At 34.4% G+C, this 19,477-nt stretch overlaps 3 non-coding genes across 3 annotated transcripts; 2 read left to right on the top strand and 1 right to left on the bottom strand.

The window, feature by feature from the left end:
* Window positions 1–322: 322 nt before the first annotated feature.
* LOC112128330 lies at window positions 323–431 on the bottom strand. Its single transcript, XR_002910948.1, has one exon. It is a non-coding gene; the product is annotated as a U6 spliceosomal RNA (small nuclear RNA).
* A 7,494-nt stretch (window positions 432–7,925) lies between these two features.
* Window positions 7,926–7,998, top strand: Trnay-aua. The gene has a single exon. It is a non-coding gene; the product is annotated as a tRNA-Tyr (tRNA).
* A 10,197-nt stretch (window positions 7,999–18,195) lies between these two features.
* On the top strand, window positions 18,196–18,268 carry Trnak-uuu. Its single transcript has one exon. It is a non-coding gene; the product is annotated as a tRNA-Lys (tRNA).
* The last annotated feature ends 1,209 nt before the right edge of the window (window positions 18,269–19,477 follow it).

Genomic DNA, 19,477 nt, shown 5'->3' on the forward strand with positions numbered 1-19,477 from the left:
TTTATTATATGTATATGTTTGTATTAATTCTATAGGTATATGTAGTATGTATTCATGAAAGTTATATACGCGTACATTCACCAATAACATTCCAGAAACCACAGCCATAGATTTAAACTCAACCTCTGGACTTTCTCGTTTACTCGCTCATCCTAAAAAGGACAATGAGGATCTTTAACGTCCGCACCTAGCCTATTCGGCCTTATCGGACGTTTTGATTCTCAAGATGAGAGCTGCCGCACCTCCACATCCGACGGAATGGTGTTACTGCCGCAGCATTGGTGTAGAGGCAGCTCAACCCCGATGGGCCAAGACATTCGTTAAAAATGCGGAACGCTTTACGATTTTGCGTGTCATCCTTGCGCAGGGGCCATGCTAATCTTCTCTGTATCGTTCTAATTTTAGTCTAGATTAGTACCGCCGAAGCGAGTACAGCCTCTGTATTCTACCCATCATACTAACCATAATCACCATCTTTTTGTGTGGGTACAGGAAAATCATGTTAGCCTTAAGTAACCACAGATGTGGTTCGTTGCAAATGTACGATAATACTTAACTTGGGATAACATCACCAATCTAAATCTCTAAGGTGTTCAAATTGTTATAATTGCATAATTGTATTATTAAATAAATAAGGTGATGACAATGCTAGAATGCAGGGGTTGTTCGAAGAATAGCCATCGGCACTCTCTCCCAATCCAGAGATTTTGTAATCATTTTTTATTAACCAACTTGTAAGTTTTAAGTTAGATTTTTCTGAGGGCAAATCTGAAAAATTTGATTTAAATTATAAGTAATTGAATGTATATCAGTAATAATTTGTAATAATAATTTCACCGGTTCTTTGCCAAAAGTTCCCCAGATGCACTACGTGGGTCCTTCTTCCCATGGCAGTTACTACCCTCTGGTTTCACTATATTACATGTCCAAGGAAGACATAAATTGTATTACTTCGACCTCTACTCATACTCATTCTAATGGTTCTGTACTATATAATACAAAAATCCTTACACAATTAATTATTGATTAGTTACACAAACAATTAGCTATTCAAAGAAATGTTCTTCTTCCGACATATAGGTAATGACAGTAAAAATAAATACACAAACAAATTTATTAATCGTTGGGACCCTTGCTTTCAACCCGTATGCTATGACGTTACCGCTCCAGATTTGCTGAATGCCTAGCAAAGGTTCGCCGAATTCCGACTTGTAGGGATGGGTGCTGGTTATTTACCGAGCAACAATATTCGATGCTCGCCTTGCTCGGATAATTTCTTTTCCGCTTCAAAGTGCACAAAAATTCGTGAAGAAGCAACCACACATTCAGGAATGTACTGCAAATCATCTGTAATCATCAATGAGCTATTAAAGTGAAAACATGACTAGTTCTATAATAAAACTGAAATGAATGGATTTAGGCTCGATAACTGATTCCGACTACTTAATTCTTTAACCAGTGATTTTCTCTCACCACCATTCTTTGCTACATTTATGTTAATGTCCTTCTACTACTCCAAGTTCCTCGCCTTATATAGCAGTTCATTAATATTTAAAATTTTGGAAATCGAATCCTCGAGCCTTATACTAAAATAAAATCTCTGAAATCAGATGGAACAGAATGTCCATTTTAGAAAAGAATGGTATACCAATGAATGCAACGCTGCGAACACGAACCCAACCTACGGTGCGAAAACGGTAACACTGACCCAGCACCAACCGTCTGTCAGCGGTGCTATGCTGCGTCATGTCTCAATTTGCGTCCATATATTCATTCCTGTACGATACAAAATACGGCGCTACATCGCGTCTCGTTGCACGCGCACATCAATGTGACTCTACCAAAACGTCTCTCTACATATCAAACCAGCAAGAGAAAATCTCTCAACAAATGTTTGCCTTCATAGTTATGTAAACGTATTATCAAAGGGGGCCACGGTCGTGGGTTCGATCCCCACCGTCGCCTCTGGACTTTTTCTGACGCCTAAGGGGACCGGTGGCCGCAATTGAAAGAAATTGACACGGCACTCATCAATNAAAAAAAAAAAAAAAATAAAGAAAAAATGTGGAGCCAGTGATAGAGTACACAGTCCCTGGCATCCCTTGTAAAAAATTAAGATATCAGTCATACGATCCTTCAGATATTTAATAAAATAAAATAATTATCCTATTAAATTAATTACATTTATGATGTATTGATTAGTAATGGCATAACAAAACTCAAAGATTTCCGCGTCATTTTAGTCGCCAGTGTTGGCAAATATTGCTACACCAGGTAAATCTTGAGCCAACGACCGATAAAACACCTGTTGACGCAGAGGATTCTCTCAGCGGGTCTCGGTTTCAAATCCAGGACGAGCCGTGAATTAATGTTGAAACAAACTAATGCCTACTGGGTTTACTACGGTATTTATTAAATATTGAGCTCCATTGTATATAGATTTAGTATTATTTTACTATAATGATTATTTTACTGATCATGATTATTTTTGTAATCTGTATTTATTAATCAAAGCGCATATGACAAAAAAAGAAGATGGGATTTTAAGTATACACAAACGTTTTCCGATCACAGTTTACGCAATTGTAAACATATTACAATTTAGATTAAAAGCAAGACATTAAGTAACAGAAACAAAGCTTAAATGGCAGACTAAAAATTTAAATTAAATTATGACTTTTCCCTAAACGTAGAAGAAAAAGGATCTTTATTTGCAATTGAAAATTTACATAATTGTTTTAAAGTTTTATTAATTTTATATAAAGCGGAGATCATTTGGTGTTCTATAACATCCTATTTACGGATCAGAAAGAGACTTTTTTAAACCACCTTTAATTTTAATATTCACGGTGCCTTCAAACAATGAAAATTTCATAAGAGACCTAATTGAAAAATGGCTATAAAGGACATTGCAGAATTGTTGTTTTTAGATTTTGATGTTTTTAACTCTTTTTGTGTTTGGTCGTTTCTAATCGATTTTACGTGCCTACCCTTATTGTTTTGGTCTGTTAGACGGTGTTGGCTTTGTTTTATTAGTTTGTCAGGGATAAAAGCAGGTTGAGGCACCAGCACATACCTATTAGTCAAGTCAACATAACGACCGCATGGATATTGTTTTGGTTTAAAGAATTTTAGGTGACACTGATTGAAATATTGTCAATGTCAACATTACTGATACAAATCTACACACGCATGTACATACATGCACGCGCGCACAGAGTGGAGCCAAGTTTTTTATTGCATTTCTAGTGTCAGAAGGCCGAATCGAGGTGGCTAAGTCCGGAGATTGGGACGTTCCGGCCTTAGATGCCTCTTGTCGCCTTTTCGTGACCCAACAATGTTGTCAAGTGTGAAAACAACCACTGTTTTGCCGAGACGTGAAAAGTTCAGTGTATCTGTCAAACAAGGGCACGATGAGAGGGCCAACAGAGAATCTGTCACGGACAGTAGTAAGCGCTGAAATGGTAGGTGCAGACGAGGTAAGAGATCACCATCGTCTCGAATCATGCCAAGCGCGTACAGTTTTTCGGTGTAACGCTACAGCGGCGGGAGCGATCATGAAGTGGACGCACCATCACGATACACGCCACAGCAATGCTGGTCTTAGGAGACGGGCGGAAAACTGGTGTACCTCGATCTAAATTCCAAGAACTTGTTAACACTAGGGTGGAGTCGGCCGGTTGCACACCTCGAGTACCGTTCAGTGTTACTCGCCCGGCTTCGCCGAAGCATTATTCCCAAGGGCGTTCGGGTACAGATCGCTTTACATTCTACTATACTGGCATCTAAGGGAATCGCGCCCGAAAATGAATTTTCTTCTTGGCAAGAAAACCATACGCGAGGTTAGCTGAGAGTGAGCTGCTCCATGCGAAGTTCGAGCTACAGCAATCTCAACTTGCAGCACGACTGGCCAAAGGGCTGGTACTAAATGAGCCGGAGACCGCACGGAGAGCCATGCAGCCGTCATACACTTTTCATGAGGGGACTCTGTTCGCTTCTTACCTGAAATGACTGACGACCGTTAATAATGTCACTCTTCTTTCCTTCACCTCGACGTCGTCAATGTGAGGCAGCCATCTTAACTTTTGACCTTTTGACTTTTGAACTCGTGAGGCCGAGGAACCAAACCGACTCTATGTATCTTATTGCAGCGACCCTCGGGCAGAGATGCGGAGTTCTTCTTGACCCTCGTCAGCCTGCAAAAGTGGACGCACATGGACAACCAATAACACAATTTCATAAACACATATTTTTTTTATTGTGCACGGAATGATATCTGGGTAATAAAAACAATAATAAAAGAATATTAATGAAGTTGTGACTTTAGTTGTCTCTTTCTATGAAATATAATAAATAATAAAATACGAAAATAAATTACAAACAATCTATTGAAGAAAAAATAATAACAATATTATCAATTTATGATAATATAGTTTTTATGAATATTATTTGAATATTTCGTGAAATGCAGATAATAATAACAACAATAGAGCCTGGAGAATAAAAAAATCTTAGGGTGTACTACGTTGAAGAAGAAATACGTAATTTCACCCAAACAGTGTATCCGTCTTATTAATCTGAGACAAGTTCAAGATAAAGTAATTTCAATTAAATTCAAAGTAAGTAAATGACCGGATAAAGTCGGGGAAAATGTGAATAATAGGTTGGACCAGAGGGCCATTTATGCGGTCAAAAAGAAAAGAAAACCTCGAAAGAGGGGTTTAATAAAGCAAGGGACATGAAAGACGGGTGGGGTGTACAAGCTGCGTGTGGAGTGGAATCCAATTTTAAGGCCGGCAAAGCACCCTGTGAAGAAAAAGAAGAAGAAAAGGGGGATCGGCACAATATCACATAACTCCTGTTCAAACAACCAACTCACACAAATTACGCAATTCATTTTGCAGAACGAACCGCTCTCCCTTTCGCGTTTTTTGAATTCGTGAAATCCTACATTTTCACATGGGGAGGTGGCATGGGAAAACGTAATTTGTCCTTATTGAAGGATTTATTTGATCCAAAACGTGCGAGTGGTAGAACGAAGTTTTTCGTATTTAATACTATTTTAAGAATATATGTAGCTGTAGGAAGGAACAAACATATACTTTATGCGGGGAACCCATTTACCCGGTGCAACGCTACCCGATGCAAATCCAACGACAGATTTTCCATAAGATTGTATTATCCCCGTGCACATCTGTCCGATGCCACGCAACGCTACGCGATCCCCACTGTCAAGATTTTCGTCGGGTCGCATCGAGTACAGTCGAAGACAAAAGAACCGGACACTCATATTTTTATATTTTATTTATTTATTTAATTTTTTTACGAGGGTTTTCAACTCATATTTTTAATAAAAATAAATGTATTATTGTCGTTATATTAATTACAACAAATTTATTTTAATATAAACCAAATTAAGCGAGATCGAAAATTATTAGTTCTATTAAAAGAAATACAAAAATAATTTTAATTGTTCGGTAGAAAATTGATCAAAACACCGGAATACTATTTTTGATATACTGAATTAAACTAACAATTTATTTTACGATTTTGCTCATACAATTACACCGTTTATTATATATTACACAGTTTATTTCAAACTATGTATATGTAATTTTGTCGTTATATTAATTGCAACATTCTTATTTTAATTTAAACAAATTAAACAAGATCAAAAATTCATGTTTTTATAATACGTATTTAATTATGATGGTTAGGAAGAAAATTTATCAACACACCGAAATAACTTTATTTAAAACAATTAAGTTTAACAAACAATTTATTACATGGTATTGCTCATAAAATTTAATTAACAATTTATTACAAGGCTTTGCTCAAAATAGTGCATTAAGAACAAAAGAGGCGTTGCGATTGTGATTATTATGATACATGCTGGGTGACTGTACGTGGCGTGCGCTTGACGTCGCATAGACATGTGCACTCTACCAAAACGTGACAAGGCGTCGGGTAGCGTCGCATAGCGGTGCATCGGGTAAGTGTGTTCCCGGCTTAAAGCGTGTTTACGTATCTAAATATAACAGAAATACTAACATTCTTATTTAAATGTAAACCAAATTAAACGTGATTAAAAATTCATGAGTTTTTACAAAACTTATTTAATTATGATGGTTAGGCAGAAAATTTACCAAAACACCGGAATAACTTTATTTAAGACAATTAAATTTTATCTAACAATTTATTACACGGTTTTGCTCATAAAATTGAACTAAAAATTTTCTTTCGTGCTTTTGCTCATAAAATTACACCATTTTCGTCGAGTAGCGTCAGAACAGGACACTCATAGTAGTTCATTGTGTTTATTGTAGTTTATTTCAAACTATGTATATGTAATTTTGTCGTTTAATTACAACATCCTTATTTTAATGTAAACAAATTAAACGAGTTCAAAAATTCATGAGTTTTTATAAGAATTATTTAATTATGATGGTTAGGAAGAAAATTTATCGAAACACCGGAATAACTAATAATAAAATTATTTAAAACATTTAAATAATTTTCTTTCGTGCTTTTGCTCATAAAATTACACCATTTTCGTCGAGTAGCGTCAGAACAGGACACTCATAGTAGTTTATTTCAAACTATGTATACGTAATTTTGGCGTTTAATTACAACATACTTATTTTAATGTAAACAATTTAAACGAGTTCAAAAATTCATGAGTTTTTATAAGAATTATTTAATTATGATGGTTAGGAAGAAAATGATCGAAACACCGGAATAACTAATAAAAAAATTATTTAAAACATTTAAATTTATAACAATATATAACATGCTTGTGCTCATAAAATTTATCTAACAATTTATTACATGGTTTTGCTCAAAATAATGCATTAAGAACAAAAGAGGCGTTGCGATTGTGACAGTGATTATTTTGATACACGCTGTGTTACTGTACGCTTGAGGTTGCATAGATGCGCACCCCCTACCAAAACGTGGCAAGGCGTCGGGTAGCATCGGGTAGCCTCGCATAGCGTTGCATCGGATAAATGTGTTTCCCGCTTTATATGCTCTTCTGTTCAGCCTAATAATTATGCTGTTCTGGCGATATTTTGCAATTTTCTTGAATGTTACTCTGTCCATTTCTATTATTTTCATCACATGTCGCGTTGTGTTGAACTGTTAACTATGTTTACCATTAGATATTTTATTCCTTTAGAGAAATGCACACTTTCGCCATCTATGTTTATTTTAGGTGTGGTATAAATGTTTCCTTTTGTCACGATTGCTTTACATTTGTTACTGGAAGTTTCATGTTTTTTTCTCTCACCATTTATTTGTTTTCTCTATAGGTATTTTTATTTTGTCTTCTATTTATTCTCTTCTTACCTGCTATTGTAAACATTGATTCCTATCATTCAATCTTTTCCAATTCTTTTAAAAGTGTGATGAAAGTGAGATTCCAGAAACGTGGTCCTACTAAGTCTTTTTGTAACTTAGCTTTATTGTCGTTGTGGATCGAATGGCTTAATTTTTTTTCTTTCTTCGTCCTTTCATCCAAGTAGAAATAAATTGACAATATTCGTTGAAAACTTTGTTCGTTTGGATTCTTCTAGGGCATGCACCCAATCTACTGCATCGTATGCTTCAGCAATGTCGAAGAACATGGCGACATCATATTTCTCTTTGGAGCCTTTCACATCATAGTATAGTTTTGTGACGGCTTCTTCAGTACTAGTCCTTATCTTTCCTTCAAATTCGCTTCAGCTTCCCAATTATCATTTTTTCCTAAATTCACTAGTTTCGTGGTCCGCTTGACCAATTAATTAAGGTTTTCAATTGAGATAAACAGATTTCATTTGTCGCCGAGAAACAAAGTGATTACACGACATTTGAAAAATGGCAAAAAGGAGGGAAAATTCGAAAGGTGTGGTTGAGATGGGAAGTTAGTGGCCGAGTGGATCGAGGTCACGATAGCTCAAGTGGTAGAGCAGCGGCGTATAAAGCCGAAGATCGTGGGTTCGAATCCCGCTCGTGCCATTGACTTTTTTATCTCAACTGAAAACCTTAATTAATTTTTCCTAATGTATCCCCATAGCTGGTAGACTAGCAGATAGCTCCAAATGACATTGCACTTGACTTGTCTTTCTTTTCTGCAGTATTATGATCAGTAGCTTTAAAGCTGTTTTCCATTTTTTTGGAGAGGTAATTTAAACTAAGGCATTTATAATAAGTTATTTTTGGACTTCTTGACGTTTTTAAGCACTTTTTGTTATTAAAAAGGGGCATCAATTCCCGATTATTTTACGAAAATTTTATTGTGTTAGTTGGTTTACATATTTATTCTTAGAAAGTTAAGTGAAATCCAAATCCGAGCTTTTTCTCTCTCAAGGTCTAGTTGACTAATATTTTTAAGCAATCAGAAATCTTTCTAACTCTCAGTATTTTTCAAATATGCAAAAATATGCACTATAAGTTAAATTAATTACGGGGATCAATATCTGATCATTACGGTCGTAACTGTTCACAAAAACAGTGTTCAATTGCATACAAATGCAACTATAAGTGCATGCTATGCTTTATTGACAGTATAAAGTTTTGATGTTGATCGATTGCTTATCTTATGATACTTGAACGTTACTTTTAAGGACAGTCGACCTGGTATGCCCCATTTTACAAAAGGACCCCTTCCTCCTCGTTGGAATCCACGTAATGAAAGGCCCAAACATTCTCTTCCTCACTAGGTTTATGAAAGACGTCCTCAGCCCCGCCAAGAGTAATATAACTCAAAACGGCCCACCCATGGCACTATATTAAATTATTAAAATCACATACCGCCGTCGCGAGTTCGTTGCCATCTCTCTTGTATTTTTAATATAACGGGAATTTTTTTCCCTCCTGTTTAAGAGACGTTACAAATTTTACGGTCGCCCGCTCAAATGTCATTTCCATGGGAATTGTTTCCAGCCGAAATTGGTCATTACGCCTTCAACAAAAACAATAAATTCTGGAATATAAATTAGAGAGCGTATCATATGCCAGAAATTTTTCGATGATTTCTATGAAATGCAAAACGTTTGAAACATGTATCAAGTAACTGGATCCGGTTTCTGAGTAGGGAGGAGTCTTAATTTTGTCCCAACTGTGCTTAGCTTCAACCAGATTATAATCGTTTAGCTTTAATTAAAGAGCCATAACACATTTATCTCTGAAAAATTCTGCTTAAGAACCTGAAATAAGCACAAATGTGTATTATTTTGCCCTCCTAACATTTACTGTATTTTTCGCTTTCTTCAAATCTTAGATCAGTTCGCCGCGCTTTTATAGTGAAACATTATTTCAATTTGTATGAAACTTGAAATAATAATAGCCAAAGCCCGCGCAGGTGCCCCTTATTCAGAGAAAACTTGCTCTAAGCGTCCCACATAATAGAGGCATGCCTTGGCTCCATAAAGAGGACACATAGGCATGCCGCCGGATGTGAGAAAGGTTCTCGGACACGGTAGGGCTTTTCAGGGTCCCCTATTCCGATTTTTAGAGGAATTGGGAATTTTTTTATTGTATATAGCCTTTAAAATATGTGTTTTGTGTGTAAAATATGAGTGAGTGTATTTATTAGAGTGAATGTGGAGGGGCTGATAGTGGAATAGCATCCCCATCGCCCCTCGAGCTGTGTACGGGACTTGGGTCGATGGCGGAATATTTATAAAAGTACCCCATCGACCCCAATATATTAGTTTGTTAATGTATGCAGGTCGATGGAGGAATATTCAGTACTCCATCCACCAAATAAAATGAAGGCAATGTATATAGCTGTGAATGTATTTATTTGTGTGAATGCGTATTGAATATGTGTTGAAATATTTTGCAGGTGCTCGGGGCTGAAATGACCAAGCTGTCGGATGCTCCTTAAAAAAAAAAAAAAATAATATAACATATAACGAGACACCAAGAAAACATGAATTGATACAGAAAAAGTTCAACTATGATGTTTGAAAAATCACGGCTAAATCTCAAGGATTTTAAACCAAATTTGGACGATTAGCATCATCAAGAATGATAAATGAGTTCGTATATTATTAAACATATTATTTAAATTTATACACTCTACGCTGTTTTTTATATATCTAAATGCGCTGATGGACAAATTTAAGCACTACTTAATTTATTTAGTTAAAAATAAAATCCATTACCTTTCTCCATTAATTACAGGTAATTAGGGGCTATCCTAGTTGCTCAAATAGAGCTCAAATAAATAATGCTTTCTGTACTTACTTCTTTGTTTAATTTTGTTTGTAATAATGCCATTTGCCTAACAAGTTGCATTAAGCCCTGTATTCTGCTACGACGAAAGATTGCTTTCAGTTAACCTTTTTCCTTCGTTTATTTAATTTGATATTATTGTTATTCTTATGCCTTATTCAATAGCTTCAATCAGCTGAGTGAGTATGGCGGTGTCAGGGTCATAACATTATTAAAGGTCGACCAGGTTGGTGTATCACGGATGTAGAACAAAATTTTTTTGATGATTCTTCACTCCAAACTCTCGGACACGCATCCGCCAACTCATGTGAGTAGGACCTGTGTTCCAAAAGAAAAATTTGAAAGTTAAAATTTTTCGTTTTTAGTATTTTTATTTCGCCATTCTACTTACTCATATCAACTATGTAAATCAATCATTTTACGGCATTTTTGATGTAGATTACAATAAAAATATAGTAAAAGCTATTAAAATTTATTAATAACCAAAAAATTTCTAAAAACCAAATATTTTGGTTGACATTCCTAGTGCAAGCTCTAACATCACTTTTCTCAAAAGCTAGTGGACCGATTTTCACGCTTGATGATTTGTTCGTAAAAAAATGTATTTTCAAATAAACTAGGTCATAAGTTTGAAAATAGTATGAAATTTCGTTTCAGCACCTCTAGAGACCCCTAAACATAAATTTTTATTTAAATTTAAATTGAATGATTTTTGGACTCCTAAAATTTTTCTGATTATTGAAAAGTTCTCGGAATATCTGGTAAAAACGAATAATTCAAAAACGGCTAAAAGGATTTGAAAATAAAACATACCTTGAACAAAAAGATCTTCAGTGAGGTCATAACAGAAACGACAAACTCTTTAAATCTTTGCCGAGCTTTCGACGATTATATCGTCATCAGGGCCTATTTATTTTGACAAAATATCGTAGTTCGAAACATGATATATCATTTAAAAAAGCAAAATTACAAAAAACAATTATTCATCTTACTTTAACTATATGAGTGTTTAAATATATCTGGAGAGGAAGAAACTGCATATGTAATAATAATAATTAAAATTAGGCGAAGCTCAGTATCTAAAAGAATGAACAGTGTGGAGTTAATTAAAAACAATAAAACAATATAATATAAAATAAAAATTTAAAAATTATTTAAAACCACAAACATGGTCGTATAAGTAGCTCGATAAAGACTTTAAGAGTTTGTCGTTTCTGTTGTGACATCACTGAAGATCCTTTTGTTCAAGTTGTTCAACAAACGGGTCGACACATCATCTCATCTTTAATAAAAAATACCATTTGAAAGAAGAGACACGTAGCTTTTTAACGAAGTATATACCATAAAAATATATAACGAATTTCTATAAGAAAATACGTAAAATGTGAAAATACTTTTGTCAGAAATTAACCTAGTTTTTAAAATGAAAATAATAGTGTAACATGGAAATAACGTTTTACATAGTACAATTAATTAAGGTTTTTAGTTGAGATAAAAAAAGTCAATGGCACGAGCGGGATTCGAACCCACGATCTTCGGCTAGATACGCCGCTGCTCGACCACTTGAGCTATGGTGACCTCGATCCACTCGGACACTAACTTCCCATCTCAACCACACCTTTGAATTTTCCCTCCTTTTTGCCATTTTTCAAATGTCGTGTAATCGGATTGGATTCTCGGCGACAAATGAAAGGCCACGGAGAGCTTTAGTGAAGGTATACTTCATTTTAAACTTATTAAATTCACTAGTTGCGTGGTCCGCTTGACCAATTAATATCTTACAATTAATTAAGGTTTTTAGTTGAGATAAAAAAATCAATGGCACGAACGGGATTCGAACCCACGATCTTCGGCTAGATACGCCGCTGCTGTACCACTTGAGCTATCGTGACCTCGATCCACTCGGACACTAACTTCCCATCTCAACCCCCACCTTTTGAATTTTCCCTCCTTTTTGCCATTTTTTTGGAGTTTTATATAGTTAAAAAATGCACTTAAGAATTTCTTTAAAACTAATTATTAATCATGAAACTCGGTCTAAAAGGTATTGGGAAAAAGAGAGTTTGCACTAGGAATGACATTCACGCAGAAGCTCGTTAAATTTATCAGCCAAAAAATTAATTTAGATCGATTTCTGCAAAAGTCGGTATCTAAGGGTTTTATACCGCTAATCAAGACAATTAGGAACAGTTTAAATTTTTTTAACAGTTTTAATTTTATGTTGTTTTGTACTCATTATTTTTTTTAATAATTAGGTGTATGCGTAATAATTTTTTTAAATGTCTTATTTTTACAAACAACCTATTTTTGGTTAGGAAAAAATGAATAAACTTAAATACATTCAAATTTAAGGGTGGTACGTTTATTTTGTTCATCAGTGCATTAATGCTTATTTTTTAAAATATAGTTTAAATGTATCAAAATTTAAAATACGAAAGACGTTTTTATTATTATTTTATTGTCCTTTCGTTTACAGTTCATAGTCAATTTTTTGTGATTGGAGTGTTTTAAATAGAACAGGCAGTATGCGAGGGAAAAAAATGCAACTTGTTAAATGCCGGCTTTTTTCCCATTGCTTTTGTAAAAAGGGTTGTTTCCCCTCGGGCTTCCTTTGTGGGAGTGACACAAAACCGTGTGCAGCGGTGGAATGATGGATCGTCTGTAATTTTTTACCCCAACGAGCAGAGATGACACATCGTTTGAGGGCGTTGTTCGAAAATCGAGATACGCCCGTTGACGAACATTTCCTGACCCGGGGGACTAAGACAGGCACCGCCTGATTCGTCTTCGATATAATTCTGATATCATTTTCCCTTCCTCCATCATTTCAGTTCTGGTCCTTTTGTTTCCTCGGGTAACGCAAGGCGACGGCGAAAACACAACGATAAGAGAATTCCTTTACTAAATCATAGGAGTTTCACAATTTTCACGAGTATCCCGACGGGCCAGGCGATCCCTTGAATCATGTAATAGCCTGGTTCTTTCACCGTTTTGGTTTATTGTTTCATAAATATACTGCTTCTCCTATAAACTCTTTTTCAAAACTATTAGGATATTTCTAAATAAAATATCAATAGAACTTCTTTTACCATGGTTTAATCGTGTTCTTATCGAAAATAGACGAACAAATATGCCCATTCATTGACTAATGATTGTCTCTTTTGTAATTTATACAGGGTGGTTCCGAATTCGTAAGACAAAGTCGGTCAGGTGCTTCTACACCTGTAATGCAACAAAAAATTAGCGTTTTTCTTAGTGACCTGTTGTTTCATAATTTTTGACCCAGTCAAGAATAGGTTAGTTTAGAAAAACACCTTTAACATTTTTTTGCCTACGTTTCGACCTTTATTTGAGCCATCTTCATTGCATAAAGTATGGTGCTGTTCTTGTGGTGGCATATTGGTTTTACGAACCTGGCTAAGGATAAAAAATGCTCGCTAATCCTTCTCTCCAATCTCTATCACTCTGAGCACCGGTGAAGAGTGGTTAAATAGAGCAAATTTTCCCATCTTTACGTATGGCAGATAGTTCGAAATTGACATTTTTTAACCAATTTAAAATCCGATTGTACATTGCTTTCAGCGGGAAAATCCTGTAAAATGATTTGGCAGAATGTATAGAGTCGCATTTGAAATTTTGAACAGTTGCTGCTGTACCTTGTATAATTTTTTTCCAAAAAAGGGAAAAATTTGAAACTAGACTAAAAAATATTAAACATGTACGTTTTTTATAGCGTCTTTGGTTCAAGATAAATAAAGGGAGCCCTTTAGTACGTCGGATGAAATAATATTGTTAATTTTAATGAATGTATTTTTTAGCGCGTATGTTGTAGCATGTTTAGGTATGTTTTTCATAGAATATCGAGTATTCACAAACAAACCAAAATAGATTAGTTTACTTACTTGTCTATTTATTTGCAGTCTGATAAGGGGGTAGTCTCTGGCGTAAAATCGAAAACCCTTGTGCCTACCAGATTATATGAATGTATTTATTTGCGTGAGTGGGTAAGTGTATAGATAGTCTGTGAGGAATATCGAGTACCGACAAGTCTCCACCAATTAGATTAACGTAGGATATTGAATGCATGATTTTTACTGAGTGTGCATGTGGCGTGAATGAAAGGAGGGCATCAAGGGAAACTATTGAGCCCCTCAAAATTTAGATTAAGTAATCATTTTAATAGAATTAATTTGTATTTTAATTACCTTTAATCACTAGTGGAATGGCAATTACATCAAGATACATGTAATGTAAAAAAGCGAGATAGTAACATGAGTAGCTAGCAGATAACCGACTGGAAAGAACTTTCAAGTTGTTATTGAGATTAAATTGGTGTTGTATACAATTTAATATTAGTTTATTTGCCCATTATATTTCTGGTAATGTTTAGATACGTAAACACGCTTTAAGCCGGGAACACACTTACCCGATGCACCGCTATGCAAAACCATGTAATAAATTGTTAATCAAATTTTATGAGCACAACCATGTTATACATTGTTAGTTAAATTTAAATGCTTTAAATAATTTTATTATTAGTTATTCCGCTGTGTTAATAAATTTTCTTCCTAACCATCATAATTAAATAATTATTATAAAAACTCATGAATTTTTGAACTCGTTTAATTTGTTTACATTAAAATAAGCTTGTTGTAATTAAACGACAAAATTACATATACATAGTTTGAAATAAACTACAATAAACACAATAAACTACTATGAGTGTCCTTTTCTGACGCTACTCGACGAAAATGGTGTAATTTTATGAGCAAAACCGAGTAATAAATTGTTAGATAAAATTTAATTGTTTTAAATAAAGTTATTCCGGTGTTTTGGTAAATTTTCTGCCTAACCATCGTAATTAAATAAGTTTTATAAAAACTCATGAATTTTTAATCACGTTTAATTTGGTTTACATTTAAATAAGAATGTTAGTATTTCTATTAATATTTAGAGACGTAAACACGCTTTAAGCCGGGAACACACCCGATGCACCGCTATGCGACGCTACCCGACGCCTTGTCACGTTTTGGTAGAGTGCACACATCTATGCGACGTCAAGCGCCCGCCACGTACAGTCACCCAGGATGTATCATAATAATCACTATCACAATTGCAACGCCTCTTTTGTTCTTAATGCACTATTTTGAGCAAAACCTTGTAATAAATTGTTAGTTAAATTTAATTAGCACAGCCATGTAATAAATTGTTTGTTAAACTTAATTGTTTTAAATAAAGTTATTCCGGTGTGTTGATAAATTTTCTTCCTAACCATCATAATTAAATAATTTTTATAAAAACTAATGAAATTTTAATCTCGTTTAATTTGGTTTACATTAAAATAAGAATGTTGTAATTAATATAACGACAAAACTATATATATAGTTTGAAATAAAATACAAAAAATATGAGTGTCCTGTTCTGAAGCTTTTCAACGAAAACGGTGTAATTTTATGAGTAAAATCATAAAATAAATTGTTAGTTAAATTTTATGAGCAAAACCATAATAAATTGCTTGTTAAACTTAATTGTTTTACATTAAGTTTTTCCGGCGTATTGATAAATTTTCTTCCTAACCATCACAATTAAATAATTCTTATAAACACTAACGAATTTTTGATCTGGTTTAATTTGGTTTACATTAAAATAGGAATGCTGTAATTAATATAACGACAAAATTATATGTACTTAGTTTGAAATAAACTACAAAAAATATGAGTGCCCTGTTCTGACACTACTCGACGAAAATTGTGTAATTTTATGAGCAAAAGCACGAAAGAAAATTGTTAGTTCAATTTTATGAGCAAAACCGTGTAATAAATTGTTAGTTAAATTTTAGGAGTAAAACCGTGTAATAAATTGTTAGTGAAATTTTATGAGTAAAACCGTGTAATAAATTGTTAGTTAAATTTTATGAGTAAAACCGTGTAATAAATTGTTAGTTAAATTTTCTGAGTAAAACCGTGTAATAAATTGTTAGTTAAATTTTATGAGTAAAACCGTGTAATAAATTGTTAGTTAAATTCATTATATTATGAATGGTATTCTGGTGCTTTGATCAATTTTCTACTAAACCATTAATATTAACAACTTGAATTCTTGATCTCGGTTCATTTTGTTTATATTAAAATAAGTATGTTGAAAATAATATAACGGCAATAATAAATGTAATTTGAATATTATGAGGGGGGCGTCGGTGGCCGCAAGGTTTAGTCGTTGACGCGGCGTTCATCACTATAAGGTAAAGGTCCCGGGTTCGAATCCAGCGGCCCTGTATAATTGTCCGGTTCTTTTGTCTTTGACTGTACTCGATGCGACCCGACGAAAATCTTGATCGGTCAGATGTGCACAGGGGGTAATACAATCTTATGGAAAAATGGACTTTGGATTTGCGTGGGGTACCGTCGCATGGAGTTGCATCGGGTGTGTTCCCGGCCTTAGGTTTTTACGCACCTACACACAGTAAATTAAAATCTCTTTATTTGAGTAAAAACAGCGGTGGCCGAATGGTTAGGGCGACCGACAAGTATTTGCTTTGGATTCGAATCCTAGAACAGCCCATAAAATTTTAATTTGGAATAGTATGAAATAAGTATTGTAAATTGGTTTCACCCTTGTGCGCCATACGCAAGCCTTCCTGGATGACATAAATCACTTCACTTTTTTTGAAAACTTTTATTTGAGAACAAACATTGACATTCATTTACGTTTTCTACATATTATTATTTATATTAATTTATGGACGTAAACATGCATTAAATATAATTGGGCTTAATAGAGAAATGAACGTCGAGTCTTTCTAAATATAATTTCGGGAAAATTCACTCCGCCCTGGAAACGAATTATATACTTTTTTTTTTATCACGCATTATAACGAAATGGGATTTGACGTGAAATCATCGGACGAGAAAGGGCAGAAGTCGAGTGAAAGAATTGAAGAGGAAGATAAATGATGTGCTGGCTAAACGGAGATCGTGATTATTCCGACGATGCCCGAGGTTATTACACAGCTTACTTGAATTGGTTATTACATTCTGTTTATAACCAATCCGTATCGAACCCCCACTAATCGCTACCATCACCAGTGAGAGATTAATTAAAACACATTTATAAAAAATAAAATACAAAAAATATAAAATTGAGTGTAACTTGTTACTTGAAAATATGCTTGTAAAATCTAGAAAAAAACTTCATTAAAATTATAATAATAAAGAAAATATCTCTTAAAAGAATAATCATTTTTATTGTAACTTCTTATAATGCGGATATTCACAAATTTATGGGTTTTTTGGTCCCCATCATTTTGGTCTTTCCATCCTCTGAGTTAATGACTGACCAATAATTTAATAATATACTCCATTACATTTTGTGGTCTGATTGATCAATTTACTTCTTTCAATTAATTAATCTTTTTATGTAAGGTCTTGGTGGAAATGAAATGTCTGTGACACGAGCGGGATTCGAACTCACGACCTCCAGCTCAATACAAGTGGTTATAGCAGTGACATATTGAGCCGAAGAGCGTGGGTTAGAATCCCGCTCGTGACACTACCTTTTTCATCTCAACCAAGACTTTACATATAAAAAATCATTACTATTCTGTTCATATATTTATTAAACATAATGAAGTATATATTTATTTGGACCAATTATCATGACTTCGATTGACTCCGACACCAACTCTTCATTTCAGTCTACAACCTTTTGAATCTTCCTTCCTTTTGCCATTTTAAAATGTCCTGTAATCAGGATTCGATTCTCGGCGACATATGAGGTGGTCACGGAGAGCTGTTAGTGAAGATATACTTCGTTTTACGGATTAAATCCATTTTATTTTGTGGTCTAATTGACCAATTTACTTCATTCAATTAATTAATCTTTTTAAGTAACGTCTTGGTTTAAATGAAAAGCAAAAAGAAGAGCAAATTCCAAAGGTGGGGTTGAAATGGGAAGTTGTTGTCCGAGTGGATCGAAGTCACGATAGCTCAGGTGGTAGAGCAGCGGCGTTTTGAGCCGAAGGTCGTGGGTTCGAATCCCGCTCGTGACACTGACTTTTTATCTCAACTAAAAACCTTAAATAATTGATTGATTCTATAACTGAGCTAGAAGTTATTATTACTATTTTATTAAACAATCGTTTTTTTTAAACTAGCTATTTCTAAATATTATTAACTCGTGACACTGGCTTTTTCATTTCAACCATGACCTTACATAAAAAGATTAAGTAATAATATACATTAGCTAAAAAAGTAGAGTTTTTCCAATATAGTTTGAACCAATTGGAATAATTCATTATACGTGCTACCGTGGAAAACGATTTCATGAATGTCCCACTATCTCTTGATATTGAAATTTATCCTCATTAGGAAATAATAAAATGGCCTAACAGAAAGATTTCTTTTGCGATTTGATATAGCATTCAGCATGTTTATGTTTCCATGTAATATGATTTGCGCGGAATAAGATTCTCTAATTTTTTTTGGTGTATTTTACGTCACTTTCACTGTCACTGCATAGGCGGTTCGACTATTCAGTCGGCGAGGACGGTTCAAGATAAGTCGTCGGGTTGCAAGTTTTTGGTTTGCTGATTTACGATGGTTGGGAGAGTTTTGAGAAATTGATGTAACAGGACCAGATTTCATCTTGAAAGAAAGAAATATTTAAGTCTATGTCTAGTTACGTTCCATACATAAAATGGATAATTTTTCTTAGGATTAACGATTTGGCAGTGGGTATTTCATACCGGCTTAACCGGCTTAAGAGGGCATTGCCGTCAATGACTCGGAAAAACCGGTCAGGGAGGTAACTGTGCAGTATGAGATATAATAGTAGGTGGTGGGAAGAAGCTTGAACCGAACCCAGATGAAACTGACCAAACTCGATCACCTTGGTTTACACTAAGAAAGGCCCAGGAACAGCACTACTCAATTTCAAGGGAGGAGAAAATCATGCTTTTTACATGCCAAGATTTAATGCTGTTTTATACGAGCTATAAATATGAATATGGAAAATATCTCTATAGGTTGGTAAAAATTTAAAATTGTCATGCTGGAGGGTTTAATAACTTAAAAAGGTGTGATTCTGTTAGAACACTTAACATTATACACGTAAATTAAATAGAGTTTCTTAAAAGACAGTTGAGAAAACAAGGAGAAATTGTAAATTTCAATTTTCTTAGAAAAAATTGTAGTTGTGTAAAAACAATTAATTAAAGTGTTTTAGTTCAGATAAAAAAGTCAATGGCACGAGCGGGACT

This window comes from Cimex lectularius, unplaced genomic scaffold, assembly GCF_000648675.2.
Source record: "Cimex lectularius strain Harlan isolate CLEC.00 unplaced genomic scaffold, Clec_2.1 scaffold245, whole genome shotgun sequence".
Taxonomy (NCBI): Eukaryota; Metazoa; Arthropoda; class Insecta; order Hemiptera; family Cimicidae; genus Cimex; species Cimex lectularius.